This window comes from Vicia villosa, linkage group LG6 (assembly GCF_029867415.1).
Source record: "Vicia villosa cultivar HV-30 ecotype Madison, WI linkage group LG6, Vvil1.0, whole genome shotgun sequence".
NCBI lineage: Eukaryota > Viridiplantae > Streptophyta > Magnoliopsida > Fabales > Fabaceae > Vicia > Vicia villosa.
Window position 1 is genome coordinate 113748738 of NC_081185.1, and position 14497 is coordinate 113763234.

The 14497-nt window shown below is 36.4% G+C and overlaps 1 pseudogene; it reads right to left on the reverse strand.

The window, feature by feature from the left end:
* Positions 1–11083: 11083 nt before the first annotated feature.
* On the reverse strand, positions 11084–13894 carry LOC131612126 (F-box/kelch-repeat protein At3g23880-like; annotated as a pseudogene).
* Between the last annotated feature and the right edge of the window lie 603 nt (positions 13895–14497).

A 14497-nucleotide genomic window follows, 5' to 3' on the forward strand; every position in this document is an offset into this window, starting at 1 on the left:
TTGTCCTTACTTGCGCAGGAACAGCAGGCTCATGGTACACAGTCCATCATTTTGGGAAATTCTAGAGTAGTGTGTCACATCCACCTTAAATGCTATCTACTCCTTAACACGGTAAGTCAACATTTTTCAGAAGTTCTGTATTTTTTATGACAGAATTTCATAATTACATTAAATATTGATGTGGCCAGGCAAAAGTAATGTGGGATATAGTAGTTAAATTAGTGTAACTTTAAACATGGCTCTAGACACTATTGCAGCATGCCATGATGTGCTAGCAGCCTAGGTCTGCATTAAATTACTTTTTGAAACCATGAAACCAATTTTTTCTTTACAATTTTACATCCTTTTTATTTATGTTTAAAATACTAACTTGCTTTTGTAATTACCATCTATTTACCTATGTCCTAAACAGATAATGAGTTAACACAAATTTTAACTCTATTGAACCTAGTTCTAATTTCAATTACTATGAATTGAGAAGGACTAAAAACACTGACATACCTGACCTAAAAATTTTCATCTGAAATGTGAGCTTGCCTTGGCATTGAGCACAAATCTTCACATTTGTTAACATTTATTTCATATGAAACAGTTTGGCATCTTCATTGTTCATGAGAAACCAGGTCGAGACATGAAGTTGGACTAAGTTCACCAGGTGCAAATCTGAGCCTGCCTAACATCTTAATGTATGTATGCTTATGTAATAATATGCCTTGGATTTAGCTGAAACAAACTTAATTTACCATTGATTGTGAATCCACTGTTACTTCCTGTGAATTTACTATGCCCAAATAAGCCTAAGTACAAACCAGAAGTAATGTTAGGGATGAAAATGAATAGAATGGTAGAATATGCAGGTCTGTAACATTGCAAAACCAAGATTGAAGACATATATGCATACTAATAGAATGACTTGAATGTTTAGGAACTTCATATTATGCATTCATGGTCTTAAGCAATCAGCTTCTTACACTGAATTCCGCAGACAATGCAATGCATAAGAAACAACAAAGAGCACCACTATTGTCTAAATATAATAGAATAGTATGGAATCCTTGGTTGTACCTTTGCAAATTTGTGCTTGCATTTGTTTTTCTAATCATTCCTTTTTTATTCTGTTTAGGATTAGCCTAGCTTTGGTTGAACATGGCTGAACTGTCTACCTCTGTATAGAATTTCAAACATCTGTGTAATCTTTTAGATAACTCTTATATGTTTCTTTTTATACAAAGTGAAGTTGGTTGAAGCCTTTAATGTATGGCACATCTACCTCATTAAAAGCATTACCTACTATGTCAACAATTTTATAACTTTTCTAAGTCATAGAGATTAGAGATTACATGTTTTTTCTCTCCCATTTAGAATTTAATGTTATGTGTTTTTTACTTCTCTATATCTGCATTATTTATTTTGTTGAACCAAGGACAAACTGAATTAATGGTACCCTCTAAGTATATTATGACAGGTTGCAGCCACATGTTTTTAGGAATGTTTTGTTTTAACACCATCATCATTAACCGATTACTAATTGTAGAATGTATTACTGTTGTAGATCATTTTGTGTTGCTAATTATGGAGCCTATTGACAAAATTGGCTCAGGCAAAAAGGCACGAGCAAGAAGATCAGTTATTTTGAAAGAAAATCGGTCCAAACGTCAAAAGTTTAGTCCTCAACAAATACTTCGTGGGGAAACTGTGATTAATAATCCTTCCTTCCTCGCGCCGAGACAACCTTTTTCCGAGCTGACTCCGTCATTCCAAAACAGTATTAAAAGAACACCAATTCATCAACCATCTATTATTCCAAGTGCACGTGACGCAGGTTCAGAACCTAGCCTATCAAGACACGGTTTTAAAATTTTGAGAAGCTGCCAGATAGGCTCCTTAGGGACAAATCTGTTCTCAAAGTTTGCTTCAAGTTCTACACTTAAGGAAAATGATACCTTTACTAAATTCTCACTGGAAGCTAATCAGCAGCCGCTTCCTCTTCATGAAAACAACATTGTCGCAGCCGGAAGTTCTTCTAATAGAGCCACGTTATTGTAATGATTCTTTCCTTCATACAATCTGTTACAAGAGGTACTATATCTGATATTATCCATGCAACAATCAATGCTTCTTATATTTGGGATCATTGTAAAGTATTGAGGCTTACAAAGAACATGAGGTTGCAAAGTGGTCCACCTACTGCTACAGCTGATGACATTAGGAGTTTTCCTGAGTGGATTTTAAATATTGGAGATGGGACCATGTGTGAGCCTAATGATGGTTATGCTGATATTTGTATTCCAGATGAGTTCATAATTTCTAACTTTTCAGATCTGATTCAAGCAATTGTTGAAGATACATACCCTGATCTCATTCATAATCATCTTGATTCGAATTATCTTCAAAGTCGTGCGATCTTAGTGATCGGAAAATAGCAAGTGTACTATTTTTACCGATGTGGTAATAATAGGATTTATCCCAAATATCGATCTCGTGGACTGCGTAGGAAATATAAGTTATTTTAATGATTCAATTGAACAAAAGATCATGGGGGTTTTGTTGTTTGACTAGAAATAATGATAAATGACAACAAATCAATAAGAGACGTAAATGTGACTTTAAAACAATATGAGAGAATATGCTAGGGTGAGTGTATGAATTGCCTTGCAATGACCCTTAATCCTTAGTTATAAAATATCAATGTACATGAACTATTTCCGAATCTCAAGAGTTATCTTCCCTAATTCCTCAGAGGAAAACCTTTTGATACTTTCTTGTATCCTAATTCCTTAGCAATTCAAGAAGTAATCAAGCGCAATATAATTTATCAAGATTATTATGGTTACTACGAAGCATCCTCATTCCTAAGCAATAACAATCGTAATATAATTTTGCAAACAGCGATAAGGTGGTTTGTCCGACCTAAACCTTAACCGTAAATCAAAAATCTATTTGTCAGATAGATAGAGCAATAAGCACTTTGCACAATCAAATAATTTGACACACATAAATATTCTCTAACATAAAGGAAATTAGGTTCAATGACAATAGCAATTCAGGGACACCCCCTAGCATTGGGGGGTTTAGCCGCTCATAATATTCAAAGAAAATACAATAGGAAGATTAGACATTACAAGAAAATAGCATTGCTTTGATCTTCAATCGCAATTGCTCTTGAAGATCTCTGTTCTCCAAAACCCTTGAGAGCTCTCCTCTTTCTTCTGCAATTCTTTCGTACGTCAAAAAGTGTCTCTTCCCTCTTCCCAATTAGGTTTTAGTAGTGTTGATTCAAGTTAAAAACATGCGAAAAGTCCGAACTACCCTTAATGAAGTTGAGGCCTTTAAAAATATAAAACTGGCAAAATTGCTCGCGCCTGCCAACACGGGCCGTGTCCTGTGACACAGGCACCCGTGTTGGCCCTCTGTCCATGTTATTTTCAAAATTTCCTCCCAGGCTTCCTGACACGGGCAGTGTCACGTGACACGGGTACCCGTGTCAGGCCACTGTTTTGCATGTTTTCTTTGCTTTCCCCCAGGCTTCCTGACACGGGCAGTGTCACGTGACACGGGTACCCGTGTCAGGCCACTGATTTCTCCATTCTTTTGTTTCTTCTCCTGCTTCCTGACACTGGCTGTGTCCTGTGACACTGGTACCCGTGTCAGGCCACTGTATGCACCAAATCTTCATTTTTTCTTTGATTCATCTTTGTTCAGCCCTGCATTCTTCTCATGGACTTAAACGCATAAACCTGAAACACAATCACTACCAAAAACAAGCATCAAAGCATCTTAAAAACATGAGTTCTTAGCATCAAAACAAAACACACAACTTAAACGAAACTTTCAAAATAAGAACGAAAACTATAAAAGACGGGCCATTGTGTTACCGAATTGACGAGATTTATGCCGAGAGATTGATGAAAACACCATACAAATTGGTGACCGATCACAACCCCAAACTTAGCTCGTTGCTTGTCCTCAAGCAATGCCTGAGACATCAAACAGAGGTCACCCCTAAATTTATGCTTCCACAATACAACCGTGTTTTTCACAACTCGACTTCCACCATTCCGGTCAATCATGCTAGCTTTTACTCCCCAAATTTTCCGCTCCACTTTCATGTTAAAATTCTCCTTCACCTGTAAGCTTTTTCACACTTCTCACCAAGTCTCTCACGGTTAAAAGCAATTCACTCATAAATCACGATATGCAATATCAACTTTTAAATTTGAACAAATTCTACTTTCATACACAAACACTTTGCACACACTTTTTGAGGTCTTCGGGTTGAAACGGGGCTTAGGACAGGTAGGATAAACAAGGAAACGGATACACAAAGGTTTTGGGGGCTCGGCAATCATGTTGTCTTTCTTGTTATTGTGCTCATTTTAGTACGATGGGGTTTAATCATTGACTCTTGACTTCACTCACTTATTCGAGTGTTTCAAATGTAACCAAGTCATTTAGTCAGGACAAGTGTGTTTTGGTGAGTTCTATAATTTTTTTTTCTTTTCTTCTCTTTTTTTTTTTTTTCACTTGCCCTTTTTGTATCACCACCCCAAACTTAGAATTTTGCACAACTTTTTCATCCACCACGTTTATGCCGAGCACGGGTAAAAGGGAATATTTATTTTTTCTTTTGGCCAAGGGGTAATATATGCGGGTTTTTAAAAACAAACAAGGGATAAAGGCTCAAAGGGGTTTGCAAATGGTAAACATGAATCAGGGATGGCTAAAAAGGCTCAAGGGGAAACACAAAAAAACGTGCCTCAGTGTGTGTTATCAGGTAGTGTCATATGAATAGAACTTACGCAAATTCAAAGTGATAAAGTCATACCTGACTACTCTCTCATGATGATAAATGTCTGGCTTTTTATGATCTCACCATGTTGGGCATAGCTTACAGGATCCCGAGTGCTTATTGTGTAATGTCGCTTCTTTTCCGGTTCGTATGTACCAGCTTCCAATCTCAGACCAGTGTCATCGAGTTGCGTCCAACTATTTTTTTCAGTTGTATCAACTTTCAGGGGTGCCTCGGGTGCAAGCTTGGGTTGAATCTTTCATCCACTCGGTACTGGTTCACCTCTCTTTGACACAATCCTCGTCCTTCTGCAACACAATGTTCCTTCAAGCAAACTAATTAAAACAGAACGAAAAACTTAGCAAATAAACTGAAAATAAAAACTGAATGCAATAAAACCCCCCCACACTTGAACCAAACATTGACCTCAATGTTTAAATTCAAGATAGTGAGGGTGAACTCACAGAGGGTACTGCGACTCCAGCTGCCTCTTCCTAGCTTTCACCGGAGAGACCCACCTTTTTTTCTGAAAACAAAACAAAAAGTAAACTGCATTATTAAAACCGTGGGTTGCCTCCCACGAAGCGCTTCGTTTAACGTCGCATGGCTCGACGGTCCAATACCCTTTATTAAGGAGGGTACTTCCTCCTCCAAACTTGGTTGCTTGTCACTTCCGCAACCACAAACTTATGAAGCCGAGAAGTATGGACCACTTTTCTCTTCAAGTTACTACCCACTTTCATCTTCTCACCTTTACTTTCCACTGTTTTCTTCTTCTTGATTTCTTGAATTACCGCAGGAATTTTTATAGGTGTATGAGTTGAGGCCACCTTAGAGATGATACTTGAAACTTTTTCGGGATGGTGTGGACTTTTGCTGGCTCCCTCACTTCTGATCATACCAACTTTAGATTGATTATTCCCACCAACAGCTTCTTTTTTGACTTCTAACACCTTCAGTGTTACCTCCTCATCAAATGATTTAACTACGAGTTCCCCTTTTTCAATATCCAAATTGCAGCGACTAGTAAGCAAAAAGGGTCGCCCAAGAAGGATTGGAGTCTCTTCATCCTCAGGAATGTCCATGATGTGGAAATCAACTGGGTAAACAAACTTGTCAATCTCTACCATTACATCTTCGGCTATCCCATATGAATTCTTAATAGTGTGATCAGCAAATTGCAACTTTGTTTCACTCTCGCTTATTTTTCCAATCTCCACCTTTTTGAAGATGGACAATGGCATCAAACTCACACTAGAACCAGAATCAATTAGCACCTTTTTGAACACTCTGTCATTTATGGTGCACGGTATTGCAACCACTCCAGGGTCTTTCTTCTTAATGGGGATCTTCCTTGCTGGCGAGACTCTACCACACTTTTCAGTCACAATTTTTGTTTCATCTCCCACTTGTCTTTTCTTAGAAATTACCTCTTTCATAAATTTCTTGTATAAAGGCATATTCTCAAGTGCTTCAAAGAAAAGTAAGTTAATCTCTAACTTCTTGAACATTGCAGCAAACTTCTCAAAATCCTTCTCTTTCGAATCCTTCTTGGCCACTCTAGAGGGGAATGGTAATTTGACCACCGGTTTAGTTTCTTTCTTATTTTTCTCTTCTAGTGGCTTAACCGGTGATATCACTACTTCAGGCTCTTTTGGATTTTCTCTAATTTCTAGATCTACCTCTATAACTAAGTTGTCATCTATCCCCTCCTCTTCTTCAGGCTCTGGCGCTTTCTGACTTCTTGTTGTAACAACATTAATTTTTTCTTGGTTTTTTGGATTTGCCACAGTTGAGCTTGGAAGAGTACCTTGTGCCTGTAGAGTGAGATGTTGTGCTATCTGACCCACTTGAACTTCCAGATTTTTGATTGAAGCTGTTGTGTTCCTATGGTTGTTTCTTGTCTCTTCTTGAAACTGGGAACATTGTCCGGCCAATCTCTCAATAGCTACTTCCCATTCTGCCTTTTGAGGAACTTGTTGTTGATCTTTCCATGAGAAGTTTGGATGATTCTTCCATCCCGGATTATAGGTGTTAGAATAAGGATTGTTCTGCTTCAAGAACTTGATTTCTTCAATTTTTTGAGGAGTTGCAAAACAATACACAGTTTGGTGAGGACCATTACAAATCTCACAACTGACCGTCTGAGCCGGTTGAACTTGAGCCATAGTTTGAGTCTCAACAGTCATCTTCTTGAGTCTTCTCTCGACTTCAGCTGCAATTTGGTCTTCCATTTTCACAACTTGATTAGCCAACTTTAAATCAATCATCCCTTCCGGCTGGCTTACACTACGATCATATAATTCCAAATGCTCATTCGCAGCAATGGCTTCAATGATCTTCTTGATACCAGTGGCTGTTGTAAAATTAGATGAGCCACCGGCAGCTGTGTCAATGAGTTGCTTAGTCTTCACCTTGAGGCCATTCACAAAGTTCTGCATCTGTTCAGTTGCATCCATATTGTGAGTAGGACATGCAACTAATAATCGCTTAAACCTCTTGTACGCATCTCCAAGTGATTCTCCTTCCTTCTGTTTAAAATTTACTATGTCATACCTCTTACGGATATACACAGAAGCAGGAAAATACTCGTTGAGAAATGTCGTCTCCATTTGTTGCCAAGTTGTAATGCTCCCAGCAGGTAAAGAGTAGAACCACTCTTCAGCATCTTCTGAAAGGGTAAAGGGAAACATTACCAACTTTTTCGCTTCCTCGGAGTGTCCTTCAATTTTTAACGACGTGGTCATCGTGAGAAATCTCTGTAAATGCTTATTTGCATCTTCATTGATTTTTCCTGAAAAAGGCCTCTTTTCGAGTTGCTGGATCGTTGAAGGGTGCAACTGAAAATGAGCAACATTGACTGGTTGATTTACTATTGTCAACCGTCCAGTTGGAGCATTTGTTCCTCCATAATCACCCAGAAGTCTCTCCACTGGAGGTGGATCTGCAGCCATGGTTTCAGACTCGGTGTCTGAATGTTCTGAATGAACCGAAATTACTTCCTCTTCTTCAGATTCAGAAACTGTCAGTGTTGCTTTTGATGTTTCCGGTCTTTCTTGCTTGGCTTCACGGAGTCTGGTACGCAATGATCTTTCTGGTTCTGCGTCAAAAAGAAGTTCAGCTGAGGTCTTACCTCGCATCCACAGATTAGACAATTATTAATAGCAATAAATCAAAATATAGAAAGAAAAATTTTGGTTGCAGAGTAACAAAATTTCAATTGAATTACAAATTGAACTTATATTTCTGGCAGTCCCCGGCAACGGCGCCAAAAACTTGATCGGAAAATAGCAAGTGTACTATTTTTACCGATGTAGTAATAATAGGATTTATCCCAAATATCGATCTCGTGGACTGCGTAGGAAATATAAGTTATTTTAATGATTCAATTGAACAAAAGACCATGGGGGTTTTGTTGTTTGACTAGAAATAATGATAAATGACAACAAATCAATAAGAGACGTAAATGTGACTTTAAAACAATATGAGAGAATATGCTAGGGTGAGTGTATGAATTGCCTTGCAATGACCCTTAATCCTTAGTTATAAAATATCAATGTACATGAACTATTTCCGAATCTCAAGAGTTATCTTCCCTAATTCCTCAGAGGAAAACCTTTTGATACTTTCTTGTATCCTAATTCCTTAGCAATTCAAGAAGTAATCAAGCGCAATATAATTTATCAAGATTATTATGGTTACTACGAAGCATCCTCATTCCTAAGCAATAACAATCGTAATATAATTTTGCAAACAGCGATAAGGTGGTTTGTCCGACCTAAACCTTAACCGTAAATCAAAAATCTATTTGTCAGATAGATAGAGCAATAAGCACTTTGCACAATCAAATAATTTGACACACATAAATATTCTCTAACATAAAGGAAATTAGGTTCAATGACAATAGCAATTCAGGGACACCCCCCTAGCATTGGGGGGTTTAGCCGCTCATAATATTCAAAGAAAATACAATAGGAAGATTAGACATTACAAGAAAATAGGATTGCTTTGATCTTCAATCGCAATTGCTCTTGAAGATCTCTGTTCTCCAAAACCCTTGAGAGCTCTCCTCTTTCTTCTGCAATTCTTTCGTACGTCAAAAAGTGTCTCTTCCCTCTTCCCAATTAGGTTTTAGTAGTGTTGATTCAAGTTAAAAACATGCGAAAAGTCCGAACTACCCTTAATGAAGTTGAGGCCTTTAAAAATATAAAACTGGCAAAATTGCTCGCGCCTGCCAACACGGGCCGTGTCCTGTGACACGGGCACCCGTGTTGGCCCTCTGTCCATGTTATTTTCAAAATTTCCTCCCAGGCTTCCTGACACGGGCAGTGTCAAGTGATACGGGTACCCGTGTCAGGCCACTGTTTTGCATGTTTTCTTTGCTTTCCCCCAGGCTTCCTGACACGGGCAGTGTCACGTGACACGGGTACCCGTGTCAGGCCACTGATTTCTCCATTCTTTTGTTTCTTCTCCTGCTTCCTGACACTGGCTGTGTCCTGTGACACTGGTACCCGTGTCAGGCCACTGTATGCACCAAATCTTCATTTTTTCTTTGATTCATCTTTGTTCAGCCCTGCATTCTTCTCATGGACTTAAACGCATAAACCTGAAACACAATCACTACCAAAAACAAGCATCAAAGCATCTTAAAAACATGAGTTCTTAGCATCAAAACAAAACACACAACTTAAACGAAACTTTCAAAATAAGAACGAAAACTATAAAAGACGGGCCATTGTGTTACCGAATTGACGAGATTTATGCCGAGAGATTGATGAAAACACCATACAAATTGGTGACCGATCACTTAGCTTCAACAATCGAAGTAGTTGATGATATCAACCAATATATCACAAACCTTCTTCCAGGTATTCATATGCCACTTAGTTCAATTTATACATCTTAATAGTAAAGATCTTTTGTAATATGATATAACTTTTTATCTCTTAACATTATTAACTAAATCTTGGTATTTTTCAATTGTTGTAGAAGAAGGGAGAGAATACTTTAGTAGTGATTCCATTGATAAATCTGATGTAACTAACTTTGATGCATATGAGCATGTGACACCTGAGTTCCTTAACGCTCTTAAAACCTCAGGATTGCCTAACCATTCGATCAGGTTGAAAGTTGGTGCCACTATTATGTTAATGTGCAACCTTGATCAGTCAGAGGGCTTGTGCAATGATACACGACTAACTGTAACCAGGCTTGCTGCCCATGTCATTGAAGCAAAGATCATTTCTGGAAAAAATATTGGTAACATCTTTTATATTCCTAGAATGTCTTTATCCCCCTCACAATCTCCATGGCCATTTAAATTGGTGAGACGCCAATTTCCAATTATTGTTTCCTTTGCCATGACTATTAACAATGTTGTATTCAAGGAAGTGTTCCATAACATTTGAAAGGTGTGAAGTTAAATATTGAGTCGTACCATACCATTATCAACATATTTTACCACTTTGAAATATTATTCATTCACAATATAACTTTTTTTTTTTGTTTTTTTCCTATCTTTCAGGTTAAATTCATTCACTTCATTTTGGAATGTCATGTTGCAGCTCAACTTACCTTTTATAAGCTTTTGTAACACATTTTGTATTTCACTACTTATTTAAAGCAACATATTGTGTTGTTACATTAGCAATCCTTTATTTCAGTGACATTATCAATACTAATGATATAAGATTTTGAATTCTACTAAAAAGGTTTGAAAGTTATATTGAGGCTAACACTCCTTCATTTTCATGACCTTAACAATACTATCAATATACTATTTGGCAGGTTTTATCTTTTCATGAAGGTCGTATTCCTTATGTTAATTTAATCGGAAACTACACAACATCATTAGAAAATAACCCGTGCGGTAGCACGGGTCTATTACTAGTTGAATTTTGAAAACCAAACTTTAAACAGAGCCAGTACTCTTGAAACTCACTAGTGAAAGAATAACAAGACAAACAGAACAATTCTTTGCAAATACCAACTATACGAGAGCCTTCTTTGTCGTTCAAAGAATAGTTAGGATCGATGGAAAGGGTGAACAAGAGGTCCTCATGTAGTTCAAGCAGAAAATCATACTAATTATAATACTACATCCACAACCAGACCCCTACTTGTACTATTGAGCTTTCTTCAAACATTGGTCCTCGCTATCGGAGGCCTATTATTCACAGATTTACTTGAGCGAAAAGGACATGGTGACTTCAACACTTGTTAGTACATAAATGAACTAGAAATAATAACAAGTATAGATGAAAGTGTCAACTGTGTTGTGGATATATGAAACACAATAATTAATGCTTAATAACTAAAAATGTATAATTTCTTCTACAACAGGTACAACTCAATAAACATTTTGCTTTTTTCTCACCAAGAGGCTAAAAATAAAACAAATAAACATTGCAATGCAGTAATTATGATATGCCTCTCAGCGTTTAAAAGAAGTTTTTGAATATGCAAAACAAGATGAAAAGCCGACAAGAGAATGTTGGAAACATAGCATCAACTTTCAAACAAACAATGAGGTATTTCCCTCTCCAAATCAAGATAGTTAAAAAAAAAAAAAAAAGTTTAGAACAAAGTACATGAAAAATCATGTCCCTAAGCACCTGGACAGATTTCATTCTAAAATCTAATTAAAATTCAAACCACGTTCCTCTGGATTCTTCCTCTTCCGAAACTGCCTTAGCTGCTGTTCTTCTAAGCTTTTAATTCCCACACTATATTAACTCTTGGTGGTCATCCTAACTCTGCAATCACAGACACAAATGGATGTAAGAGAAGGAATACACGTTGAAAGTACTCTCAGTATTTTCATTAAATCAAAGAATAAGATGTCACTCCTATAGTTCCATTTACAAAATTATAAAGTCGAATAACAAATATGAAGGAAAAGGCATTCTGCAGTTATGACATGAGAAGATTAAAGGCCTACCGGTTGCAATTTGCAATACATTCCATAAAATTATTCTTATTCAAATAATTCAACGTGACAATGTTCATCAGAACCGCTACTACTTATGATAATGCTGTTTTGAAATCATCTGGAAAATAAAATCAATCTAACAAATCATAAAAAAGATTATTCACACAATTGGTAATTAGCAGATGACAGACACAAGGCAGAAATAAGAATGGTTTATATTGCAGGCTATCAGGGTTGGCGAGGTGACACACATGCATCAATCAATGCTTCAACAGAATTAGTTCAAATGTACTTGAATTGGTGTAAGCAAAAATAGACCAAAAAACATAATTATCAAAGGCTCAATAATCAATTGTTTAAAGAACCAAACATCAAATCCCACAAGACCTCAACCAGATCAGGAAACAAGATGAAACTGCAGACTGCTTCCTTCTTCTATTCTGCATCAGTTTTGGTCCTAAACTAAAATCAAGGAAGCACGCCAATTGTATTTTAACAAAGAAAAGGTGGAACATTGAAGTCCCGATAAATGGAAATTGATGATATTCTATTAATTACAACATTGATATCTTGTTTAAGAAGAATAGTATAAATCGATCACATGTCAAGCAAGCATGTTATAGATCAGCATTTGGTAATAATGAAAACAGTGTTTTAGCATTTTCAAGGATTCTAATAAACATGAAACTGTCAAGTTCTTGAGAATAATATATATACAATGCAAACATAATATGAAAATAGTTATTCCAGAAGGCTAATATTTATCAATATAAGGCACATGCTCAATATATAATTAACCTAAACAATCATTAAAAAGAATATTTACACAATCGATTATTATGAAAACAAACATAAATTCAAACAAGTAAATAATGGGAGGAACTCACTTTCAAGAAGTTGGAACTAAGCTTTCAACATATTTCTTGGCATCTTCCCACCATACAGAATCAGTAGTTTGATTATCGGTAATAGTTCTCGCTGGTATAACTTTTGTTCGCTCTACTCTATTATGCCTCCAGTTATAGAGGATTGCTTGATATTCTTGAGTGCACTTAATTACCAGTGTATCACCATCTTCAGAGAGAAGCAATGGCACCAATTGAAAACCAGATTTGTTTACATTGTCGTTAATGTCATATTCTACTTGAAGATTGACGTAACTAATTTTAAGAAATTGATTCCAAGAATCTTCAACTCCAAATTTCTTCATTTGCCATATAACAAAATGCGTTTCCCTGTAACAGTAAGAAAAAGAAAGGCAGTCCCCCAAAACACCAACAATTGGATTCATAAGCGGAACTTGATCAAAACCCGCAGGCGGCAAGTACTGGTTGTATGTCTCTGTTCCCAAATCAAGTGAAACAATAACAAACTGCTCAACGGTAATATCCTTATAATTGTAAGAAAGGGTATTGCCGTGAATAGCCAACCAGTTAAGAGTGCCACCGAAATACACGCAGTTTTCACCTGTGTTCAAATGATGAGGAACAATTGGGAAACTTTCAATGTTTCTCCAAACATCATCACCCAGCTGGAGAACTTTAACTTCGGTTGTCGATGAATAATGTAAGTAACAGAAAGCCACCACTTTATAAATGCCGGTTTTGTCACAACCAAACGCATAGCAGAAAGAAGGAGATGTCATAGGGCAAGAATGAGAACCAAATTTTTGAGAGATTGTTCTAGTGGCTGGGTTCCACAAACGAAACCAGAACTCTGCATCCTTATTGGAGTAAGAATGAGCAGATAAAAAGAACCAATCCATTGCAAGAACCAATAATAAGAGAACATCCTTTATTGTCCAAATGATAGTAAGGATCATCGGAAAGGATGAAGGAGGGATTATCGATTAAACGGCGTATAGAGTATGGAAGGAGACTGAAATCAATCTCAGATTCAATTTTAATGTCGTAGTCAGACTCTTTGACGATATTTTTAACGTGATGTGTGATTAGTGTGAAGAAATCATTTCGCGAAGATGATTTCTTAAGATGCAATTTGACAAAGGTGGGATTGGAAATGAAAGTGTTACAAGACTTGTTAACGCACCTGAATCGTAGAATTGATTTCACTGGAAGAGCGGAGAAAATCTCGCTCAGGAGATCGTTAGAGAAAAACATCGACAATGGAGTTATACGACGCAGAGATGCTATTGAACTCAGCAAGCACGTTGTTTTAAGAGGCTGTAGTATTGAATAAAAAAAATTCAAACTATTTGTTTATTTGGACATATTTCTTACACTAAATAATCACACATATATTAATCACACATTTATTTTACTTAAAACTTATTAATCACTTTTGTAAAAACCTTTATAATTTCTTATTTTCATGCAACAATTATTATTTTTCTTAATCTGTGTAAAGAGTCCAAAACGAGTTATAATAAAAAACGGAAGGAGTAAAATACATATTATTAACCTTGTTCTGACACTAAATTATAAATAGGGATGACAAAAATATTCATATCCGCGGATATCGGCGGATAAAATCCGTCATCGGTCACGGCAGGACAGGTAGTTTAATAGATATTCACGGATAAAATAAATGGATATTTAAATAGTACTCTTCCACCATGTCCACGGATAAAATAAATAGATATTTTAATAGATATTCACGGATAAAATAATGTTACCGTGTCCACAAATATCTATATCTATTAATAAATTATAAAAATTACTTAAATATTATTAGATTTGGTGAAATTAATTTGATAAAGTTTTGTTGTTAAAATAAGATAGATTTGTATGAATGTTATGTAATAATAACGTCTTGTA